At 36.8% G+C, this 13,894-nt stretch overlaps 1 long non-coding RNA gene and 1 other non-coding gene across 2 annotated transcripts in view; one reads left to right on the forward strand and one right to left on the reverse strand.

Moving 5' to 3' along the window:
• LOC141420773 (uncharacterized) overlaps positions 1-13,894 on the forward strand; it is a 137,188-nt gene that overhangs the window by 59,316 nt on the left and 63,978 nt on the right. The window lies entirely within an intron of this gene.
• LOC141420934 (U2 spliceosomal RNA) lies at positions 3,629-3,819 on the reverse strand. Its single transcript, XR_012445657.1, has one exon. It is a non-coding gene; the product is annotated as a U2 spliceosomal RNA (small nuclear RNA).

Genomic DNA, 13,894 nt, shown 5'->3' on the forward strand with positions numbered 1-13,894 from the left:
ATGTGTTGAAGGTTTGGTCCCTAATGCAACAGTGTTCAGAGGTAGAGCATCTGGTAGGTGATTCGATCATGAGGGCTATAATCTTATTAATACCTTAACCCATTGACAAATTAATGAATTTTGCTTGAAGAATTAATGAATTAGCTTAATGGGCTACTGGGAGGTGGTAGAAACTTTATGAGGTGGGTTCTAGTTAGAGGAAGCAGGTCACTAGGGATTTGCCCTTGAATGCTGTATTTTGTGTTCAGCCCTTTCCTTTCTGGCTCCCTCTTCTTCCTGCCTGCCATCAGGTGAGCTGCTTTATCCCACTGCAGATTCCCTGCCCTGATACCTGGTTCATCTTAGGCCCAAAAACGACAGAGTCAAGTGACCACTGACTGAAACCTCTGTAACTGTGAGCCAAAACAAGTCTTTCTTCCTTTCAGTTGTTTATTTCCAGTATTTTGACAGAGCGGACTAACATCAAAGCAGACTTTTTCAATTTTCATTCAGTCTCTGGCCTCAGAAGACTCAGTTGCACGTTTTCAGTTCACTAAGTTCACAGCCATGCCTAGTTCCCCCTCCTTGGCCAGTATTCTTTCCTTTTACTTCACATTACGTTCTGTTTTCTTTGTTACTAATTTTCTTCAAAATCTCTTTTGATGAAAATAAAAACAGTTTAGAATGACTGCACATCAAATATTTCCTCATGTGAAATCCATTTTTATTCTTTCACAAGGCTTTTTTTCAGTGAAGATAATCATAGTCTTAGAGACAGAAAGGATATGCATGAATTCTAATATCCTTATTTTACAGATGTGAATGCCAGGACCTAAGCAGTCAACCTTCCCAAGGTCATCAAGATAGTAGTAATGCTAGAAAATGGACTCGGTTCCTGTATGCTTGGAGAATTTTGCAGGAAGCTTCACTACCTTATTCTGTCATGTACCTACTGGTTGAACACATTATTGCTCTTAACTAAACATTAAAGTCTTAGGACTCCAGAGTCCATGAGAGTTACTCTAACACAGCATGTCCTTTAGAATGAGTGAGAAAAGAAGATAGTAAAAATCCTAAGAAACAAAGTTGTAAATAAAATGACTACTTAAAAGGGAGCTTGAAATGAAACCCAAGAGACAATAAACAATGATTTGTTCTTTTAATAATTCATGGGCTAGCCATGTACAGTGGTGCATGGCTGTAATCCCAGCACTTGGGAAGCTGAGGCAGGAGGATCACAAGTTCAAAGCCAGCCTGGGCTACATGGTGAGATCAAGGCCAGCATGAGGTATACAATGAGACCCTCTCTCAGACAACCAAGGACTGAAGACGTAGCTCAATGGTAGAATGTGTGTCTAGCATGTACAAGGCTCTGGGTTTGATCCTCAGCACAGAAGAAAAGAACTAATTAATTAGCAGCTTTCCTGATGTTAAAGATTGGTGTCCAATATTTTTTCCTCTAAAAATACAAAGATACCAGCTTGTTCTAAGGCTCCAAGCCATTCCCTGTGGACTGTTCTTGGCCTCTGCCTTTACAGACCACAACTTGAAAAAGAAAATTGAAAGACAGAAAGAAAAGCCCTTAACAGTTGGAACTTTCATTTACCTACATTGGAAAAATATTTCAGTGTCTGCGATTTCTCCTGGGTTGCTCGATATGGAGGTAGAAAGAGAAGCCAGAGGAAAATCACCAAAAAAGCTTTTATGAGAAACACGATAAAAAGAGCAAGTCCTGAGAATTGTGTTTAATAACAGCAATGATGAATTTCCTGGCAGTCTGTACCGAGCAGTTAAAGACCAACCAGCATGTGAAAGAGGCTGGATTACTGAGAATGGGCTTCAGCAGCCTAATAAAGAGCCCCAGAAGATTTGTTCTCTCCTACATATAATTTTGAGCTATGAATGATTCTATATTTAAGAAATGTACTACAGCCATCATATTAATTTTTACTAAGAGATTCTAGCTTGACTCAAAGCAGGGTCTGAAAAATGGAAGGATAATGCATCGAGCCACCAAGTTAGTGCCCTACAGAATATTTTAAAATTATTTAACACTCATCATCTTAGTGTCAACAACTCATCACAGATAAACTATCTAATTAACAGAACCCTTCATAGTATTTGATAACTGAGTCTTGGCTCCGTTTTTATACCAGAAGGGCAATCCTTGATAAGCAGAAATTATAAAAGCAGATTTTTAAAAAACATTAATTCAGAAATAGAATCAAGTTGATTTCAAATTAACCCCCTGTTGGTATTTAAACTTATTTAAAACCACTTAGCTTAAAGACAACACTTGAGGGACTGCCTTTGACCAGTGTGGGGCTTTGTCTGGACTGTCAGCCTCTGTGTGTTGATTGTCTTTGTTGTGTATCAGCCTCCCCAAGCCCAGGGTAATTGATAGGGGTCCTGTGCTAGGGACAGATGAGTTTATCCTGTCATTGGAGCCCTTCACAAGACGCCTTAATTAATTATTAGGGCTAATTCGAGGATTCATGCTCAGTGCTCCACTTGAGAAGCTGGATTGTTTCCTCTTTCCAGTTCCGTGTTGGCAACACTTGCAATGCTGACCTGAGAAAGAATTCATCATTTACATCCCTGTGGACATAGAAATAGGGCGGCAAGAATGAGCAACAATAACAGCCCCTTCTTGTATAGTACTTTTCTTTTTCAAATGCAACAAAGTTATTGCTAGAGTTTAAGGATGAAGACTTATGAAAAAGTAGAGGAACCTGAATAATGTCCCTAAGGATGGCAATTTATAATACTTTAATCTCTGCTGCTAATTAAGCATCTATTCTGCAGTTACGTGGAAATCTGCAGTTACACTTGAAGATAACTGTGATAAAGGCATAACATTTTCACTAAAAAACGATTTCAGCTCTGTTTTCTAAAGTAAATGTGCTTTAGCTGTGCAAAGATAACAGCTACCCTATGTAAAGTTCTTGCTATGTGATAATCCTTCAGATGAACATATCTCAATTTTTCCAACATTCCATTGGGGGAAATTAGGGTTTACAATATAAACGCTCCATCAGCTGTTAAGATTCTTGCTGAGAATGGTCTCTAGGGTTGATTATTACCTTGATTTCACCTTGTGTCTGAAACCATTATTCGGACACAGAGCAGGTAGACTTGGAGCATGCACTTGGGAGCTGGTCAGATCTTGTTTCTGGCACACAATTCAAATTGTCCTACCTACTACAATTTGTTTATAGATAGCCCAACAAAAGGAAACGATAGTGGTGTTGCTTTTCAATTTTGTATTAACTCAATACAACGTAACAAGGGGACAGAGGACGTGGGATATCTTTGTGCAGAGATTATTCTTGACACACTTAAATAGGCATTTCTTGGCAAATGGATTTTGATGGTAATGTCAATAAATTATTATAGTCATTTTACTTACTATGAGTGAAGCTGCCTTAATAAACTTTAGAAATTTCCAGGACCTCACTTGGAAACCTAATGTCCACAATTAGCTTTTATTTTTAGCCTAAACTGTTCATATTTTATTTTGCCATTTTCTTGGAGTCCTGCACTTTGTACCAGAGTCACTGCACAGAGACCATGCATGTACTTTGAGGCCAATATGAATCTCTCTCTTCATCTTCTCTTTCTTGGTCTTACTTTATTCTTTTTTTTTAGAAGGTGGTGCACCATTCCCGGAGGTACTGCAATACCAGGTTGATGCGTGGAGTGGACGGAGCGAGCCCCTATTCCATCTCCCTGTCCCCAAAATCCATTTAATATATTGTCCTCGGGTAGAGGACGTATCAGATATTAAACTGATAAGAACAGATACTACACTTGATCTTAGCCAAAAGGCCGAGAAGCGATGGTCTTATTTATTCTTACTGTACCTGTCATCTGTTTGTTCTGATGACTCTTCTTTGGTCCTGTAATTAGGCCATTTCTATGGTGTAGTGAAATTCTTAAGTTCTTGTTTTTGAGACGCAAGGCAATAATTCTCACTGGTTGTGATTCAACATGACTTGTGGACTCCCTTCCCTGAAGACCCTGATTTCCTAGGTCTGGAGTAAAAGCTTGCCTATGTATTGTCTTAACAGCATCTTTTGAGGAGTAAGAGTTTTAACTTTTAATAAAGTATGACTTATAAACATTTTTATTGTCTGGAACTTTTGAGTCAACTTATTTTAGAAATCATGTTTGGCTTAAGGCAACTAAAATATTCTGTCATGTTTTCTTTTAGAAACTTTAAAGCTGTCGCTTATAAATTTGAGCCTATGATTCATTTCAAGCTAATTTTTGTATTTAAAGTGAAGGTTCAGGTTGTGATCTCTTTTGGATATTAGCATTGAATTTCCAGTTGTGCCAGTGCTGTAGAATTCAATTTTCGACACTGAACTCCTTCCGCACCTTTACCAAATAGCAATAGAGAATGCATATGTGGATCTATTTCTGCTCCTCTGTTATACTCATCTACCTATTTTATACCAACACCTTAATAAAATAAATTTTGAGCCAGGCACCGGTTGGCTCATGCCTGTAATCCTAGCTTCTCAGGAGGCAGAGATCAGTAGGATTGTAGTTCAAAACCAGCACATGCAAATAGTTCATGGGACCCTATCTCGAAAATACCCAACACAAAAAGGGCTGGTAGTGTGGCTCGAGGTGTAGGCCCTGAGTTCAAACCTCAGTACAGCAAAAACTAAATTCATAAATAAATAAATAAATTTTGAAATCTTTATAAAAAGTCATAAAATCAGTTAGTGTAAGTCTTCTTTTTCTCCGTTTACAAAATTGTTTGGAACACCCTAGGTCCTTTGTAATTGATATATATTTTTTAAAAACTTTTGTTTTTGTTTCATCTTGTCTTATTAGAAAACAACTAACTTACCTTCTGTCATTATATATTAGTTTATCTGTTGAAGAATTTTGTGTAAATTGAATGGATGGCATTGATGAATAGATTAATTTGTGGGGAATTGACATCTTAACATTGATTCATTTGATGCTTGAACATGGAATATAAGTATTTAAAGCTTTAACCTTTAAATAATATTTTATTTCAGCATACAGATCTTAAATATATTTGGCTCAATTTATTCCTGAGTGTCTCACATTTTAATTCTATTTTCAATTGAATTCTTTTATTTTTCTATCTGCTCCAGTTATATTTCTGTGTATGTATTAAAGTGTCACTGAAGTATAGTAAACTGTAATGTATACAATTTGATCAGTTGGGGCTTGCTTATGCATCCATGAAACCACGAACACAATCAGGAGATATTTTGAAATTTCCTCATGCACTTTGCACTCGATCCCCTCCTCTACCCACAGAGAATAGCTAGCCTGTTTTCTGTCACTTGAGTTATTTTGTCTGCTCTAGAATATTATGTAAATTGAATAATCACATGCTATTTTTGGCTTCTTTTACAAAACATTATTTCAAAACTCACCCATGTTGTTGCATATATGAATAATTTAACTAATTTTATTACTGAGTAGTGTTCTTTTGTATGGGTATATATCTGTTGATGGATATTGGGTTCTTTCTAGCTTATGACTATTACAGATAAAGCTGTTTTGAACATTTATGCAGAAGTCTTTATGTAGACATACACTTTTGATTCTCTTGGATAAATACCTATAGTGGAATGGCTGGGTTTTATGGTGAATGTTTAAGTTTTCAGGAAACTGCCTAGTATATTTTGTGACTTTAGTTTCTGATTGTTCAATGTTATTAAGCATTGCTTATCCAAAACTCTTAGGACCAAAAGTTTTATGGATTTTTCAAATTTTGCATTATTTGCCTTGCTATAATGAGATATCTCAGAATGGAACCCAAATCTACATAATATTTCCTATATACCTTATATACATTGCCCAAAGTTAATATTGTGCTATACTTTTAGGCTGCCTGTGTATTGACTGTGACCAGAGGTCAGATGTAGAATTTTCTTTGCGTGACATGACAATGTTCAAAAGGTTTTAGATTTTGGAATATTTCAGGTTTTAAATTTTCAGATTAGGGATACCAGCCTGCATATGGAGATATAATGGGCCTTGCATATTATTGGGTACCCTGTGACTTTGCTAAACTTCCCCTTGTCTCCACAGCTTTTTGATAATTTCCTTAGGATATTCAATAAACATGACTACACTGTCTGCAAATATGAACGGATTCACTTGTTTTTCAATTCAAATGCCATTTATTTCATTTTCTTGCCATACTCTGTGGCTGCTATAACCACTAAAACACTGAGTGAAAGTACTAAAGGGGGCATTCTTGTAATTTCTTTTTCTCATTTTTGTTTCAAGGTAATAATTTTATTCTTTAATGGAAAGAATTCCCTTCTACCTTTGGGAAGAGTTTGAGTAGAATTGGTTTTATTTCTTTCTTACATGTTTGATAGACTTTACTAGTAAAGCCATCTGGGCTTGATGTTTTCTATATAGGAAACTTTTAAACTACAAATTCAGTGTCTCTAATAGAGAAACATTCAGCCATTCAACTCTTCCAGTTTTAATTGAGAAATTTTGTTAGTTTATGTCATTCAAAGAAACTTTCCATTTTTCTTACTTATCAAAATTATTGGCATATAGTTCATAAAATTATCTTATTAGTAATGATCTGTAATGATACCATTTTCTCATTCAGGATACTGGTCATTTTACACCTTCTCTCTTTTTTTTTCCCGATGTTCTTATTTGAGATTTATCAATTTATTGCCCTTTTCAAAGAAAGCAGCTTTTTATTTTATTTTATTATTTTATTTTTTTGATGCTGGAGATCCCATTAGGCAAGCTACATTCTCTGCCCAGTGAGATCCCATTAGGCAAGCTACATTCTCTGCCCAGTAAGTAGCTTGTGATATTTATGATGATGCAGTGTTTTTGCTGTCTGTACTTACTGACTTCTGCTCTGGTTTTATCATATAATTTCTTCTGCATACTTCGACTTAATTTTTATGTTTTTGGCAGTTCTGGGGCTTGACTATGGTTATGGATCTGCCGATTTCTGCCTTCAGGTTTGTCAGATTTTGCGGCAAACACTTTGAATCTCGGCTACTAAGTACAAAAACATCCAGGATGGTTGATGCCTCGTGATAAACACCCACCATCATTATGAATTGGCCCTCTCCAGTCCTGCAATATTTACTGCTCTGAAGTTTTCTTTGTCCAATCTAGATACACCCACTTCTTTTGATTAATGTTTGCCTGGCATATCTTTTCTATATTCCTTTACTTTTAACATATTTCATCTGTATGTCAAGTGGGTTTTTGTTAGACGGTATGGCTTGAAGGATTTTGGTATGGTATATTTCTTCATGTAGCTTAACAATTGTATGCTTTTACTTCAACTATTTGGAAATTTATTTCCATGTACTTTATTTTTGAGGCTACTTTGAATTTCAAGATTTTCTTTCTTTTACTACTTGTTTTGGTAATTAACCAAGCTTGTTGAGGCGTAATTGAAACACAGTGAACTGTACTAGTTGGTGTGTTCCTTGACCAGTTTTGACTTTACACAGATACTGAAGAAACCATCACTAAAGTCTCAGTCATCACTCCCATCACTGTACAGTGGCGATGCAGGGGTGTGCACCATTGTGTTTGTGTCAGCACGGACAGGTTTCATCCACTTGCTCTCTCTTTGGACCTTATTTGTCCTATCTGTTCTTTGTTCCTTTTTTTGTCTTTTAGATTTTTCATCAGATTAATTTTTAAAAATACTTCTCTTTTACCTCTATAATTAGCATGTTATACTTCATTTTATTTTTATATAATTATTGTGTAGTTTAAATTATATAATTTTAATTTATCACAATCTGTCTTCAAATAATATGATTTCATTTCACACATTATGTGAGAAATTTATAATCTTCTATTTTCATTTGCTCCTCTCAGCCTTTGTGCTATTTTTGTAATAAATTTTACTTTCAAATCTGCAAGCCCTGTAATATATAGGTATTATTTTTGCTGTAAGGAGCTAAAAAGTGAGAATATATCTTTCATATTTTTCACATATTTCTCTCTTGTGATTCTCATTTCTTTGGGAAGATCTAGTTTATTTTCCTTCTGGCTTAAGAATTTCTTTTAATCTTTTCTGTAGCTCCTGCCTTCTGGGGGCAAATTCTCTCAGCTTTTTTAAGTTTTAAAAGTCTTTATTTCATTCTCATCATTTATTATTTATTTTTGTTTTTGGGGAGGTACTGGGGCTTGAACGTAGGACTGCCTGCTTGCTAGGCAAGTGCTTTACCACTTGAGCCATACCTCCAGCCCCCTTTTTGACTTGAGTTATTTTTTCAGGTAGGCTCTTGTGGTTTTTCCAGGGCTGTCCTTGACTATGATCCTTCTCCCTATGTGTCCTACATGGCTGGGATTTCAGGCATGAGCCACCATGCCTGGCCCCTCTCTCATTTTTGTTCAAAGATATTTTTGCTGGGTATAAAATTTTAGGTTGGCAGTTATTTCCTTTTTGTACTGAAAAGATGTATTATTATTTTTCTGGCTTGCATTTTCTTATGCAAAGCCTGCTGCGTTCTCTTCTCCATATATACATAATAAAGTGTCTCCCCCACAGCACTGCCCTCAAGAAATTTCCTCCTACTTTTCAGTAGTTTTCTTTACTTCTCTTCTGCTTCTGTTTCATTGAACTTCTTAGATTTGTAGACTTCCAGTGTTCATGATATCTGAATCTTTTGCTCAGAGACAGTGCTCATCTGAGGGTTTTACTCCATGCTGTCTGTGAAATTAGGTGCACTTTGGTAGATAAGAATACTATTTAATTTCAATATTTACTATGGCAATTTAGCTAATATCACAATATACTCACATATTACCTTATTATCATATATTCAAAACACACTGACTTTTAAGAGCAACTCTTATAGATTTGTTGATCTACTCAGAATAGTGTCTCTGTTTGGCCTTGAGTGATTATAACTGATTTAGAATATATAAACATGTAAAAATAATTATAAAACTTCCTGCCACTGCATACTACCTTAATATTTGTCTGTACTCAATTTACTTTTACATCTCATTGCCCACCTGTATTACCTAGCATGATTAAGGCTTATTTGGAATCATTAGTCTCCTTAATGGAATTGTTTGGTGCTGTCAATCATTCCTATATTGAGCGGTTTATTGAATGCATAGTATATCAGTTGTCTTTGTAAATAATTCCATCATTTGACACTAGCACTGACCATTTTTCACCTTAAATCTAGATTTCATTCCTTTATCTTTAACAAATAGAGAACTGACTTGGAACAGAACCCAGAAGTTTATAATCTTACATCTTGTGGGGCAATGTAGCACAATACAGAAGAAATACCACTAGTGGAATGTAATAATGAATCCCCCTGCATTGTACAATTAATATATGCTCCTAAAAACATTTTAACTACACAATGTACTCATGTGTTGAAACACCACATAATACCCATTATATGTACTATTTTATGTAGCTATGTATCAGTTAGATTTTTGAAAAGAAAAACATTTTTTTAATGAAAAAGAGGAAGGGAAATGAAATAAACACAGGAAGGGAAAGAAAAGAATCAGTGTAAGTCTGTATCATTAGTGTTTGTGAATTAAAGTGAGTGAGAAGTATGCCAAAACTGTTCAGAACATTAGAACAAATATATACTGTTCTAATAAATATGAATAAATATTCATTTAAAATATGCAGTATGCCCCACCCCCATTTGTAGGTCGACTGTGAACTTCATTGGATTAGAAAGAAGTCAATCAGTTGCCAACATTCTGTAAAATTCATCAGTGTACATCCTGGTCATTTTTTGTAGTTTTCCTCATTTTATAACAGAAGCATGCAGTGTTTTGATTTTAAAAGTCATCTGTGGTTGCTCTTTAAAAACTCACATTATTTATTTTAAACATTCCTAGACTATTTGAATTTTTATTTTTGCCACATGCATGTGTTTCTTTCTAAGAAACAGAATTCTTATAAAAATCAAAATTCATAATCAAAAGTGATTACGCAGACTTGAAACCAAAAACATAAGCAATAAGGAGAAAATTGATAAATTGGGCCTTATCAAAATTTGAAACTTTCTCTCTGCCAAAGACTCTTCTACAAAAGTGAAAATACAAGCTATAGACTGGGGGAAAAATCTTTCCAGCCATTTATTTGATAAAGAACCCCTTTTCTAGAATCCTCCTGAAAGAACTTTGAAATCCAACTGTGAAAGAGCAAATGATCCAGTTAGAAAACGGGCAAAAAAAGCCACAAGCAGACATTTCACCAGGGAGTGTGTACAGTTGGCAAAGAAGCGAATGAAAAGGTACACAGCATCATTGGTTGTTAGGGAAGGGCTAATTGAAAAAACGAGACATTGTGCTTCCTCACCAGAATGCTTAAGATAAAAACTAGTAGTATCAGCAATTCCTGGTGATGATGTGGGGACATTCAGTCACTTACATATTGTTGGTGCAACTGTAAAATGGTACAACCACTCTGGCAAAGAGTATGACAATTTCTTACCAAGGTAACATGCTTAGCATATGACCCTTAGCTATTTATTCCATAGAAGTGAAAATGTATGTCTATACCAACACTGGTGTATGACTATTGAGAGCAGCTTTATCTTGATAGCCCAAATTGGAAGGACCCTGAGATCCTTTGATGGATGAATGTGCATCTTTCCATGGAACAGAACCCTTGACAAAGATGGAGTTGTGCTAAGCAAACAAAGCCATTCTCAAAAGGGTATCTGCATAACATTCTCAAACTGACAAAATTCAAGAAATGCAGAACAGGTTCAAGATTTAAAAGTGTCAGGGAAGAGAACTGGGGGGAAAGTCACTGGAGCAATAAAGGGTAGCTCCAGGAATCCTTAAGGGAGAACTGTTTTCTGTATTTACTGCGGTGGTGATCATGTGAGCCTACACATGTAATAAAATTGCATGTTATTATATACACACACAAACACGACTGAATAAATGTAAAACTGGCAAAGTGGGAATAAGAGTGTCAACCTTTTGGTTGTGGCATCATATTGTTTTCGTCCAAGATGTTACTGTTGAGGGAAAATGAGTGAAAGGTGCATGGAAGTTCGCTGTATTATTTCTGACGAATGCATGTGAATCCATGATTTTTCCCAAAAAACAAAGGTAGAAAATCATGACTTATTGCAATTATGAATTTATTATTGAAGTCTGCACTCACTAAGTCTGCCTTAACCTGAAAAATTATTTCTGGTAGCTGGTTGTGTCAGGTCTGAATGAGCTGGAGACGCTCCGGAAAGGAATCAGTATTGAAGGGGATGCCAGGGTCAGAGGCTGGAGTGTCCGGTCCAGCTGGAGGGCATGGTGAAGTGCTAGCCTTCACGTCATAGGTTCAGTGTGGGCAAAAGGACACTGACAGAGGCTTGTGTGTGGGATGGGTCTCTGGAAATAGACTACAGGATGGCATCTGAGGTGTTGAATGGAGATTTACATCTGTGAATGAAAGGTAATGGCTCTGCTCTGGGAAAATGTTGCTTCTTGGCATCATTCTGAGCAGTAGTGAGCAGCTTTGTCCAATGGGCACAACTCAGGTGGAGTGGTTCTGCAGGGCTCAGGCAGATCCTGACAGCACCAACAGCTAGGCTCTGCTGGCTGCGCTCCCCCAGCTGGGCAGCATCCTGGCTTCCGAGAGACCAAGGCAGTGCACCTCTGTGTTGACAAACACAGATCCAGGTAAGTGCCTGGAAAATAGTATTTGAAAAAAAAGGAATTTGGAGAAAGAGCCTGGGAACAAGCATGCACCTCCCTTTAATAAAACAATTAGATGAAAATGTTCATCTTAGGAGTGAAGCTGGGAGGGTTTGCCATGACAAAGTTATGCTGTGAATGTGACACACAGACGCTTTGGGTTTTTTAGATATCACTTTTAAGAATTTTTTTTTATATCTCATTTTAAGTTGGGTTACTATTCCAGTTTTTCAATTGTTGGGTTACTAGGAAATACCAGTTGAAATTATGGAGGGCTGTTATTATTAGAACGGATGCTTTGGCTTTGCAGGAGAGTGTTTCAGCCCATTCTCCTTCAGAGCTGGGGCAGCCTGCTCCGTCTTCGTCAGCTGCAGAAAATGTTGACAGAGTCTCACTTACTGAACTGATTTCACCCTCCATTTGAGTAATGTGATATTTTACAGATATGGGAAACTGCTGTTTATCCTCCACTTAGGACTCCCTCGATGCATGCATGAGGAGGTGGTTAGAATTGGTATGCAGCACCAATAGCTCTTCAAAGGAGCATGTGAACATTTCCTTATTCCTGCTGAGTGGAACCTGAAAAAAACTATTGTTACATTTCTTATGGAGTTCCCCAACGCCTCTTATAAATGAGCCATATTTAGTTTTAAACAAATTTCCTGAAGTAAACAGTATATTCCACTGATTTTCATCTCTCTTGGTGAGCTTCCAAAAAACTTGGAAGTGAATTAGTGTGCAATTTGCCTCCAAATCTTAGCCAAGGGGATGTGGTTTATTATAATACATGGTCCTCCTAATTATTGAACAGCCCAAGAAAACTCGGCCCAGTGTGCATCTGCTCTTGCCTGACCACATTGCCAAACATAATTTGGCAAGCACAAAAGTGTACATTGAGCAGACCTACGGTCTAATTTGCATTAGAGTTTGTGGTAATTATGTGAAAGCTATAACTGAACAAGCTTGTCCTCTCTTTTTAGAACACTTCATTTCTGAAAAATAAACAAGAATAAACCCCCAAAGATTTTCCCTTTTTATCTGTCTTTGAGGTTTCTCAAGTGTTAGTTCTGCTTCCATGTGAGGAGAAAACCTCCTTCCCGCACATTGCACAGCAGACTTTCTTCTGTTTTCCTTGTTATCTAGGGGTTGATGATGCACGCTCCAACGTTTGATGTCATGGCTCAGGTGAGTGACTAGCACTGCTTCTGACCAGACATCTGCACTCTTTGGGAATCTGTATTCAAGAGTCAATAAATAGGTTCATTCTCTTATTGTTTTAAGGGGTAACAAGCAACCACAGAAAAAGCCATAAATGAGAAATCACATAGACCTCAGTGAATTATTACCTTTATTGGGCAACCTTGAATAAATCACTAATGACATTCATGCCTACTTATCTATCTTAAATAGTTGATGTGGGTGCCAATCAGAAAAGGAAAAAATGGATTTACAAGAATTTTGGTGGAAAATGTATAAATAGCAAAGGTTTAAAAATATTATTCTTAGATATTTACCAATGATTATAAAGAGCCTCTAGCAAATAATACTGCTGCATAATGCACCGAATTCTTTCAGATATCACCAGGGAATCTGACGCTCCAGTCAGGGTGGAAATTCTGGGAGCTGGAAGGGGTTGTAGTCCAAGCCCTAGAAAGCTGCTTTGTCTACTGTGGTAGCTCCCAGCCACATGCAGCCATGGAGCACTTGGATTGTAGTTGATCCAAGAACAGGCTGTGAGGTGTAGAACACAACAGATTCAGAGTTACTATGAAAAATATAAAATCTATCAATATTTTATGATAATTGTTTTCAGTATAATGAGTTAAAAGCAATGCATTGTTTCACTTTTTAAATGTGGACACTAGAAGATGATGTGGTTCATACTATATTTGTCTTAGAAAGTGCTTCTCTAAGGCACAGAGCTACGGATTTCTGAATTACATGCAGGGCTGAAGCCAGAGTCAGGAAATAAACAGGCCATTGGAACACAAAGTAGGTACAAACCAACAGGATGGTGACTGGGGCTCCCAAGGCAGACCTAGTGCATTTGGAATGGTGGGGAGAAAGTGGAGCTCAGAGATATTTTCTGGAATGCCTATTAGAACTGCAGTTATAGAAAGTCCTTTCCTTGTTTGTGGGTGGAGAGGGAGCTGTTAAGGGCACCAGCCAGTTCATACATACCAGTGTTAGTCTTCAAAAACAATTATATTTAATAAAACTGCAATAG

This window comes from Castor canadensis, chromosome 2 (genome assembly GCF_047511655.1).
Source record: "Castor canadensis chromosome 2, mCasCan1.hap1v2, whole genome shotgun sequence".
Classification (NCBI taxonomy): Eukaryota; Metazoa; Chordata; class Mammalia; order Rodentia; family Castoridae; genus Castor; species Castor canadensis.